Genomic DNA, 10,933 nt, shown 5'->3' on the forward strand with positions numbered 1-10,933 from the left:
GAAGCTTGTGTGTCTCTGTGTGTACACATATACTCAAATAAATGCATATGCATAGATATTGCAGGGTAAACAGTTTTGACCCCAAGAAAACAGATCTTCATTAAACCCTTAATGTAGGGCATAATATCAAGCATTAATTGTAAAAGTGTTAATTTTTTTGTTTGGCAAGAACAGAAAAAAAATTCTTAAAAGATGATTTGAAATTAGTAAAATATAGTGCATGTATTGATTATAATTTTATAAAAATACATCTGAAATTAGAGTAAAGAGCTTTACACTCTTTACACTTAATTCATTGGAACAGGACACACAAGCTATACTTGTTTTTATGTGTATTTGTTAACTACACACTGCTTTGAGATCTACCCATTTCCCTTCAAAGCAAAGGATCTTGCCTCCCTTAGAATAGACCTATATGGGCATAGAATCAGATATCTAGATGGTTAAGTTGTACGTTTGATACATGGGGCGACGTTGATGTAATATTATGATGGATATCTATTAGCACGTATATCACCGAAACATAGACTCTCGAACATCTTTGACAAAGGCTGCCCTTTCGATGTCAGTGTCAATCCACACCAGAATCACAAGAATGAGCAAATGTGACAGCAGAGGGCTGTACCAATTATAGATGAAGGGATAGGATCCACTCCCTCCGTTTGATGTGATTTATTTGGCGGTCTTTCTGCATTTGTAGGCAGCAGATTGTAGCTGTTTATGAAGTGACAAATGGTACTCAATGACATTGAATGACTTCTCTAATCAATTTAACTTGTCTAAAAAGTGGTCATGAACTGTGGGGTTTGTCGAATGTCAGGGAATACAGACAAGATGGAACTTTTGCACTGAAAATATATAAATTCCACATACATACCTGAAAGAGGAAAAGCAAGACTAAATAAAGCTAGTTTGTTTTAATGATATTGCTTTCCAAACAATATTATAAAAACCAATATTTTAAAAGCTTTTCATTTAGATTTTTTTTCAAAAAGTAATTTTTTTAAATTAATTCAAGAGAGAATTTTTTCTTGTCCAGTTTTATTTGGTGTCGGGGGGTGATAATAAACAGACAAAATTTTTACAAACTAGGCTTGTTAGTGAAATCATTGAGGCTGCTACTAGATAAAAAACTTTTGGAGCTTATTTTTCAAGATATTGAAAGGTTTTAATTAGTGTTTAGCCCTTTTAAATAGAACTATTTTGATGATAAGTAATTATCAATGAACTCATTGAATATATTATAATATTTTAAAATTATCTGCTATGGATGAGTTAGATCACACAACCAGAAGTTCATTCCCTTAAACAGTGCGGAAATATTTGCACTTTAAAAGTGACATGTATTTCAAACAAGGGTTTTGTCTCACATGCAAACCTAGTATAATGGAATAACATCACGGGCTGGGTTAACCTTACACAAGTGTATTTACATATTTATTTCAATTTATTAGACACAGGTACTCTTTTACATACTTAATACAAACCACTACTGCTATAAGCCAAGAATGATTTTTTTCCTATCTGTGTATTATTCAAATTTATTAAACAATATTTCACATTTGTTTGACACAATGTCAAACTCAGGACTCCTAAAGAACTGCTGCAGCTTTGGAACTGTTATGCTTTCTTGGACTTTAATCATTTTTGGCAAGGCTCCATTTCCTGTCAGAAAGTGAAACAGCTTTGGAATGTCATTTTCACGAAAGAAAACAGAGAGAATCCGAGAGGAAGTTCTCCTCCACTCCAGATCCCCTAAGATACTCAAACACGCTCACAGGAGGGCTGGAATACATCAAACATTAGCAGAGGGAAAAGGACACAATTTTCCCACATTAAAATACATGGATAAAGTTGAACTTCTGCTAAAAATAGTTCCCATGACTAATCCTATTAAGTTTAAAAAATTGGGCAGTATCCTCCTTGAAGCAGAATTACTCTCTGCCATCACACTCTGCTGTCCCCCCACCCCCAAGCACATCCAAAGCCAGCAGCCCCTCCATGTTAGGCCCTCATCTTTCCCTTTGTAATGACATTAGAGGAAAAGGGAGAAAAGAGATTGGACGGGCCTTTTATCCACATCTCAGATATCAAAGGCAACCAAAATTAAGATATAAATATCAAAATTATCTCAGAATACCAAAAATTCTAAAGCACAATATACTGTCCTTAGGAGATCTGCAATGTTTTCCCACTCACTCTTGGACTCACTCAGTGTCCCCAGGGAGCCATGATATTGCAGAAAGCAAACAAAGATTTCTCTAAGCTGTGCCACTTCGAGGCCTAAAAATGTTGGACGCACACATGGAAGAGCAAAATTAAAATCCTCTCCTCTTTTGGACTTGAAACGCCTGATTTCTGCCTCACATGACAACCATATTAACTGAATGTGGAGAAGGAAGGATGAAAAAGGGTCATTGAAAAAGACCAGCCAAACTGATAGGTTTTGAACCAAGTACATATGTCATTATCCAGAAGAGAGGAGGACATCAGAACTCTTCACAGCACTGCAGTTCACAGCAGTAATCAATGCTACTTTGGTCTTTCAGAGGGGCAGATATGGGAATATAAAGGCGACTCTGCAGAAGGCATCATTAGGTACCATGATATTGGCATATGTTAGCTAAGTGATTAGCAATGGAGAGGTTCAGCTGCAGTGAAACCTAAACCCAGCTGATGCCATTAACACACGGATCTAATGAACCCCATAGACCACATTAAAGCAGAGAACGCAAAATGACAATAGGAGAATGGCTTTTAATGAAACCATCAATCCAAAAATGGAGGGGGGATAAATGTCATCTTAGGATCTTTTGTGGAACCACTGGACCATCACTAGGTTACACTAGTTTGAAAGAACAGGTAGGTAGCCCACCCTTAATTGCGGTGACATATCTTAGAAATGATTTTTTTTTTTTTTAGCAAAGTGTTCCATCTTTCTAGTTTTGCATTAGAATGCAGAAAGCTGATGGACCAGCTAATTTAGAGTTTCCCACATTGTCACTATAGTGTGCAATGCTTAAAGATCTTTCGTTAAAGATGGAAATGTACCTGTTTGAGCTAATCTATAATTCACAGGGTGGGTGTTTAAGCATTGGGTCTTATTCTGAATATTCTTCCTTGAGAACCTGTAACCTAGAACTCCACCAACATGTGGCTATGTCTGAAGCATTCTTCCATTTGCCTTGCATGAATTAAAAGTGCCAGCTTAACAGACACCAGAGCAATTGAGAGGGAAAGTTTTGAAGGTTAGCAAAGGAAAGTAACTCTCTCAGGTTGACAAGCAGTAAGTACAGAGGGGAGTTAGGAATGTGGGAGCCACAACCGCACTGGCTAGTTTAACTCCCAGTTCCTCTACTCTGTAATTGAAAGCTGTAATTTCTGTGTCTATGTTGAGCCAGAAGAAAAAGAAAGAATATAAGGAGTTAAGATAGACAAGGAATGTTTGAAAGTAGCAAAAAGTGTTTTATTCTTCCTCTTCAGAGTATCAACCCTATAATTCCCACAATGCTGTACTTGATTAGTTGGTGAGTTCGTGAGTTAGTTTTGGCTGTGGCCTTCTATGGATATACATGTTTTGTCCTCTCCCTGAACCATCTGACAACAAATCTGAATCATTTTCCCCAGGGACCAGCTAGATCCAGAAGTCTCTATATTCAAACTTTCAGAAAATTTTTACAAAGTATGTATGTCAATAAACAGAATCATTAGCAAGGATAAACCATTAGTTTTTAAAGCAGGAACATTCTACATCTAACAGTGTTGCAATTTTATATGCTATTTATGAAAGGCTCCAAGCAATGGTACCCAATCTCAGAGAACTTTAGAATTCTACTTAAAGAACCAAATTACAATCAATATTTTTAAAATTTAAAATAAACAAAGGAATCGTCATTTTGTGACACAGAGGATAGCCTGAACTTAGCCCACTTGGAATCAAAACCTCTCAGATTCCTGTGAAAATATAAACCTATCTCCCTGGTCTCTGGGGTGCTAGTGGCAATTCAGGTTCTGTTCTAATTTTATTTGACCACTGGCTAACTGGGCAACTGCTTACTTTGTCTTCCTTCAAAACTTTCCCTCTCAATTGTTCTGGTGTCTGTTAAGCTGCTTTGGTTTCTTTCATGTGAGATGAAGATAGTAAGTATGTGGATCTCGTAGGGTGTTGCAAAGACTAAATGAGAACATATGCACTAAGCCCTGGGAACTTTGTCTCACACACCCACAATTCTCAGTAAACATTAGCTATTGCAACTTGTGCTAGATATTATTGCAGAGGTTTATCATGTTATGGGAAACTCTCTTCCTTTCAGATTTATAGCAAGCAATCCCTCTTTTCTTGGGCCTATATGTATCCCAACTAATCTCTGGAAAAATTTAACCATGAGGGTCTTTTTTCCTCAGATCTTCCCCAATTCCTCTGCACCAATAATGATTCTAAGTGTCCTTAAGAATTCACTAAAACTACCATCTTTTGTTCATCTCTGCTACTTGCTCTATCCTATCCTATTTCTCTTCTCTATGGGATTAATTTCTTTGCTCATCAACTGTGAACCTTGATGTTCCTAAATTCAACAGTCAGGCTTTGCAACCTAGGAGAAATTTTCCACAGTATAGCCATGTCTGGTTATTGCCACCTGGGCCCACCAGTGGATGATGCCAACTCTACCCCTACTTTGCATGGTTGCTTTTGTGTTGGCTTCTCTATAAGCCCAGCACTGAGGTTTATACCCAGACTCTGAAGAATGCCTGTAGGGGGATAGTCACCAAAGAACAACTTGAACAAACAGCTTGCTGCAGCTCAAATGGTGAGGCATATAAAATGCATCATACATTAAATTTAATGTTGCCTCATTAGTCTTAATTAGATTCCTACATTACACCAAGATTATGGTTTCTCCCTGTTTATGTTTCTCCTAATATCAAGTCTAACCCCAGATAATACTTCAGTGTACTTTTAAAATCCTTGAATAAAAATGTCCAGTAATCTTTTAATATCAATAATATTCTTGATCTTAGAAAAAACAATAATCCCAAAAGGAAGACAAACTAAATTGTCAGGTTTCTGAGGAGTTTCATGTCATTTATAAAGCTTCTAATGAAGTCCTAGAATTTTACCTTTTTTAAAATCTGGAATAAACTTTTAAATGCAACCATTTATTTGCTAAGAAAAAGTAATTTGCCTATTATTTTCTTTATTTCCCTTTCTATCATTATGCATGATGTGTAATTTCTTTCAATAAAATAATGGTTGATTCCTTCTTCTTCCCATTTCATAGTTTAGTTTAATCCTTTTATTGGTATCTACCATGAAAACATATCACATTCAGTATCATCATGGCTATTAAAAAGGAAAGGGACTTGCTTAACCACAGAATGCAAATACTTTTGGATAGTAAATAGATGGAGGCCTGGAGGATTTATATACTTGTGAGGATCCTACAGGTAAAATGGATCTGTGACCAAAAGCCAGGCTTGTTGACCCACAGTTCACCACAGATCCAATGACTCCACAGTGTGCGTGATAAAATATTTTGCTGTCATGGTCCAGATGCACCTTGAAATGCCAACTCCCCAACCCCGATCCTGAGTTCACATCGTCGTGCAAATGCCATATTGGAATAGACCCTGTTGCTTGGCTCCATTTTTAGGAGGAATCTTACACTCATAAAAAGAGAAACCAATCAATTTCAATAGCAATCATATTTGTTAAGAAGCATTCTCATTCTTAGTCACTTTGTAGTGAAGGGGTTGGTGTTGTGAAAGTCCTGACAGGCTGCACTCATTCCTATCTGTGTACTAGTAATTCATGGATGTTAGTGATAAATTGAATAATGGATTGAAAGGAATTCAGTCTTGCTGTAGATTAAAAACTAACTGCTTTTTCTTTTTGTTAAAAAAAAAAAAGACAAAATAATTCTTCTCTTGTTTTCCTCCTTGTATTCCCATGTTCTCCAGGACTCCCTGGCGATTGCTGAGATGTGGCTAATGACACTCCATGGTGAAGTCTCATCTAGAAGGAAAACATCAAAATTTGTGGCCTAAAGAATGAAGTAGTGAGACAGCAAAGACAGAAGAACTTGTAACCAAACTATATTCTTGTGCAATTTGAAAACATTAATGTAGAATGGAAAAAGTTTAAAATCTGCCAGCTCCTTGAAACTGAGTGTGAGGAGTAGACAGTCATGGTGAAAGCTGGGAGGCTTTGGAAGGGGCAGCATCAGATCACAGCACATCTTAAGCCAAAAAGCTCATAGACAATATATAGTCGGTTCTGTAATCTATGTATTTTGGAGATGAAGATCTCTGCAAAACTAGCAGGGAGACCTTTATGTTCATCCAGGAATTACACCTTATTATCATGAGTCATTTTCCAACATCTTGTGCTAACTAGTCGTTAATTTAATGGTCCCTCATAACAGCCCCCTGGATACATATTCAAACCCTGCGGTTTCTTAAAAAAAAAAAAAAAAAAAAAAAAAACTACTTTCAAATCAATTTCAATATTTGCCAGTCAGAGAAACAAACAATATTTTTGTGGAGAAAAGTGCTGATTGCACAGTGAATATTTTGGTAAAATAATATAGAGACGGAAATGTATAGAAGATGAAGATGTGATGTAATTGCTCATGAATTTAAATTCTGTAATTCATGATATAACCATGGAATTTTTATCGTGCATATTCTAGAAGAATGCATGCTGTAAAAGGTTGAGCATTAACAATAAAGAGATACCTCTGCACCTATTAGAGTGGCCATAATCCAACACTGACAATACCAAACACTGTGAGGATGTGGAACAACAGGGACTCTCATTCATGCGGTGGAAATGCAAAACCTTTCAGATACTTTGGTACACAACTCAGCAGTTTCTTATGAAAACTAAACATACTCTTACTATATGACCCAGCAATAGCATTGCTTGGTATTTACCCAAAGGAGTTGAAAACCTCTGTACACATCAAATAAAACAAAAAACAAACAACAAAATTGAACATGATTATTTATAGCACTTTTATTCATAGTTGACAAAACTTAGAAGCAACCAAGATGTCCTTCTGTAGGTTAATGAATAAATAAACTGTCACATCCAGACAATAGAATATTGCTGTGTGTTAAAAAGAAATAAACTATCAAGTCATAAAAAGACATAGCGGAAACATAAATGCATGCTACGAAGCAAAAGAAGCCAATCTGAAAATGTTGTATGAATTCAATTTTATGATGTTCTGGAACAGGTAAAACTATGAACATAATAAAAATATCAGTGGTTTCCAAGGAGTGGGAAGAGGGAGGAAAGGAATAGGCAAAGGATAGACTGAGGACAGTGGAAAAACTGTGATACTATAATGATGAATATGTATAATTACACATTTGTCCAAACCTAAAGAATGTACAACATTGAGTGAAACCTAATGTAAATTATGAAGTTTGGGTGATAATGATGTGTCAGTGTAGGTTCATAAATCGTAACAAATGTACCGCTGGTGGGGGAATGTTGGTAATTGAGAAGGCTATGCATGTGTAGGGGGAGAGACTATGCAGGAAATCTGCTCAATTTTGCTGTGATTTTAAACTGATCTAAAAAAAAATGAAGGCTTAAGAAAGGTTAAGCATTAAATACAAAAAGAAAAAAAATCCCATGAAGTTTTAACAAATTTATACTGAAAAACCCAATTCTGCAGTCATACAATAAAATGGACAGTAGCTTCTACTATTAAACTTTTGAGTTAGTAACAAGCTATCAAACCACCCACAAAATGTCAAAATATACTGTACACCTCAGAGTTAGAGATGTATAACTCTTTGTGATTTATGGAAACATTATTTATAATGTATTTTCAGTTCATTTCTGTCCAGGGCTGCACCTTTTATAAACCTACTGATTAATATCAAACGGTGAACAAATCTGACAAGCAGGATTACCAATCTAACAAAACTGTTTATAGTGTGAATGAAAAAAAGCACACCATTTCCAGGCAGTGTACTTAATAATAAAATCCTGTTGTACTTAAGTGGTGAAGGGATTACTTAACTGTCAAAGTTCCTTTAACCGTTAAGAGGAACCATATTAAAGACACACTATTCATAAGCACCAGCAGAATATTTTATGCTAGCTTATTCATCATTATTTTATTTCTATATTTAAATATAGCATCACTGATGTGCAAAATAGTAAATTAAAGTATTCAAAAATTAATTTCCCCAAAGGCATTTTTATAGTGGAAAATAAACAGAAAGACTTAACTTTTTTCATATACAGATTTAAATTCACTTTATGAATATATATATATATATATATATTAGAGATATCTGCAGCAGCAGGTTCATCGTAGCATCATTCACTAATAACCAAGATATGGAAGCATAAGTGCCCAATGATGGATGCATAAAGAAAATGTAGTGCATATATACAATAGAATATCATTCAGCCTTAAAAAGAAGGATACCCTGCCATTTGTGACAACACAGATGAACCTGGAAGACATTAAGCTGTATGAAATTAGCCAGACACACAAGAACAAGTACTGCATGATCTCACTTATATGTGGAATTTTAAAAAGTGTAGTTTATAAAGCCACAGAGTAGATTGATTATTAGGCTAGAAATAAGGAGATGTTGGCCAAAGAGTCTGAATGTCCAGGTAGGTGGGATGAATAAGTTCTGGAGGTCTAATGACTACAGTCAATGATACTGCATTATACACTTGAAATTTTCTATGAGAATTTATCTTAAATATTCTCAGCACACAATCATAGCTATGTGAAGTTAGAAATATGTTAATTAGGTTGATTATGGTAATGATTTCACTAGGTATACATATGCCAAAACATCATGTTACATGACTTAAATATATATAAGTTCTGTCAAGTATACTTCAATGAAGCTGGAAGAAAAGAAATGCATAAAATATATGTTCCTTACTTGATTTTAAATATCTTAAATATTTTGTTCTTATCTTTGTTTAAAAATGTTTGTCATCAGCTTTTATACACTAAGAATAAAGAGAATTTAATTCCACAAAAATTAAGTCTAATGAAACATCAACAATAAATGAAATAATTTATTTTATTGAAATCATTTCTTGCATAAAGACTACTTTGATAGATGAATTAAAAATATAATGAAACAATCCCCAAATTTTAAAACTATGAATTTCCCAAAACAGTAAGCAGAAACAATTAAACCAAAGATCTATCCCTGTGATGATTCTAAATTGTGTTTTTATTAGTGTAAGAAGGAACATCTCTAACCTTAATATTAGGATGATAATTTCCTTAAAATTATTTCTAACAGAATTGAATATTTCAGGTTTAGAAGAAATAACAAAGTTTAGAAAAAAATACTTTACAAAATCCACATTATTTCCTATTTCAAATCTGCACAGTGATATCAAACCTGTTTATGGAAAGTATAAAAGAGAAAGTTTCTGAAGACTAATATATAAGAAACCAAAAAGTAGGACTAAAATAAAAATCCCAGGACACAATTTATTTCCCTCCAAAGTCACTAAAAATGACTATTGGCAATGAGTATAGACCTGTCCTACTGAAACAACCATTAAATAGACATAAACTGTCATTATCAATACTTTGAAACTGGAAACTATTCAAAAAACCAGAAGAATATATAATGAAAAAAGGGTCTGCTAAATTTTGATACTTAGAAAAAATCTCTGTCAAGTTGCTGGTTGGCCACTACAAGAACAAAGGAGAGACTTCAAGAATCACACATGATAAGAAATACAGTTATTGTAAGAGTCGTTTGGAAAAGACCCAAACAAATGAAGAAGCATAGATCACAAAAAGTGACAACAGCAAACTCTGGAGGAGGAGGTGTATCTGATTTCCAGAGTTACCACATCATTAAAATCAAAATGTTCACTTTTCAAGAAAAAAAAAAGTATTGGACATGCAAAGAAACAGGACATTGTGCCTTATTTGTAGAAGAATACTTGACAGAAACCATACCAGAAGAAGCCAAGACATTAGACATACTAGATAAACATTTAAGTCAATTCTATTAAGTACATACAAATAATTAAAGGAATTCATAGAAAAAATGACTAAAGAAAATCTGAAGAAAAAATTGTCAACAAATAGAGGTGTCAAGACAGAACTGAAGATTATAAAATAGATTCAAATAAAAATTCTGGAGCTGAAAATTGGGATAAATAAGATGAAAAAAAAATCACTAGGGTGAGTCAACAAAGGTTAGTGCAGGGACTGAAATTGAAAATTTAAAAGTTGAAATCATCCAAACTTAGGAAAAGAAAGAAAAAAATAATGAAGAAAAATTACCTGATTCTTGATGATGGGGTATCATCAAGCATATGCAAATGAGATTATGAAAAGGAGAAGAAAGGAAAGGGACAGAAATAAACTTTTTTTTTTTAAGAAATAAAGATTGAAGATTGAAAACATCCTCAAACATTTACCTCACTATAACTAAGAGAAGCTCAAAGAGATCCACACACTGTGGTATATTATATTCACACTAGTTAAAGACAAAGAGAAACCCTCAAAAGCAGCAAGACATCTAGCTGTAACACATCATGTACAAAGGATGTGTTAATAAGATCAACAGTTAATTTCTCCTTTAGAATGATGGAAGCCAGAAAGCAGGGAGCTGCCACATTCAAAGTGCTGAAAGAAAAAAAAAAAAATCTGTCAATCTAAAATTTTATGTCTAGCAAAACAAATTAAGGGAAAAGACATTCTTAGATACACAGAAACCAAGAGAGTTCATCATTAGCAGATATTTCCTACAACAAATGCTTAAGGGAGCTCTTCTAGCTGAAATTAAAGGACACTATACAGAAAGACAAAGACAAACAAATAAATAAAAATACCAGTAAATGTAACCACATAAGTAAATACACATCCAATATTATATGTTTTTATAGGTAGTGTCTCTTCTTTTCAAATATGAC

The 10,933-nt window shown here is 34.3% G+C and overlaps 1 long non-coding RNA gene across 1 annotated transcript in view; it reads left to right on the forward strand.

Moving 5' to 3' along the window:
• Positions 1 to 8,917, forward strand: part of LOC139707659 (uncharacterized) — a 115,415-nt gene extending 106,498 nt beyond the window's left edge. Inside the window, exon 4 of the long non-coding RNA XR_011709131.1 lies at positions 5,959 to 8,917. This is a non-coding gene — a long non-coding RNA (uncharacterized lncRNA). The remainder of the gene's footprint in view (positions 1 to 5,958) is intronic.
• Positions 8,918 to 10,933: the final 2,016 nt, after the last annotated feature.

Source organism: Marmota flaviventris, chromosome 11 (assembly GCF_047511675.1).
Source record: "Marmota flaviventris isolate mMarFla1 chromosome 11, mMarFla1.hap1, whole genome shotgun sequence".
Lineage (NCBI taxonomy): Eukaryota > Metazoa > Chordata > Mammalia > Rodentia > Sciuridae > Marmota > Marmota flaviventris.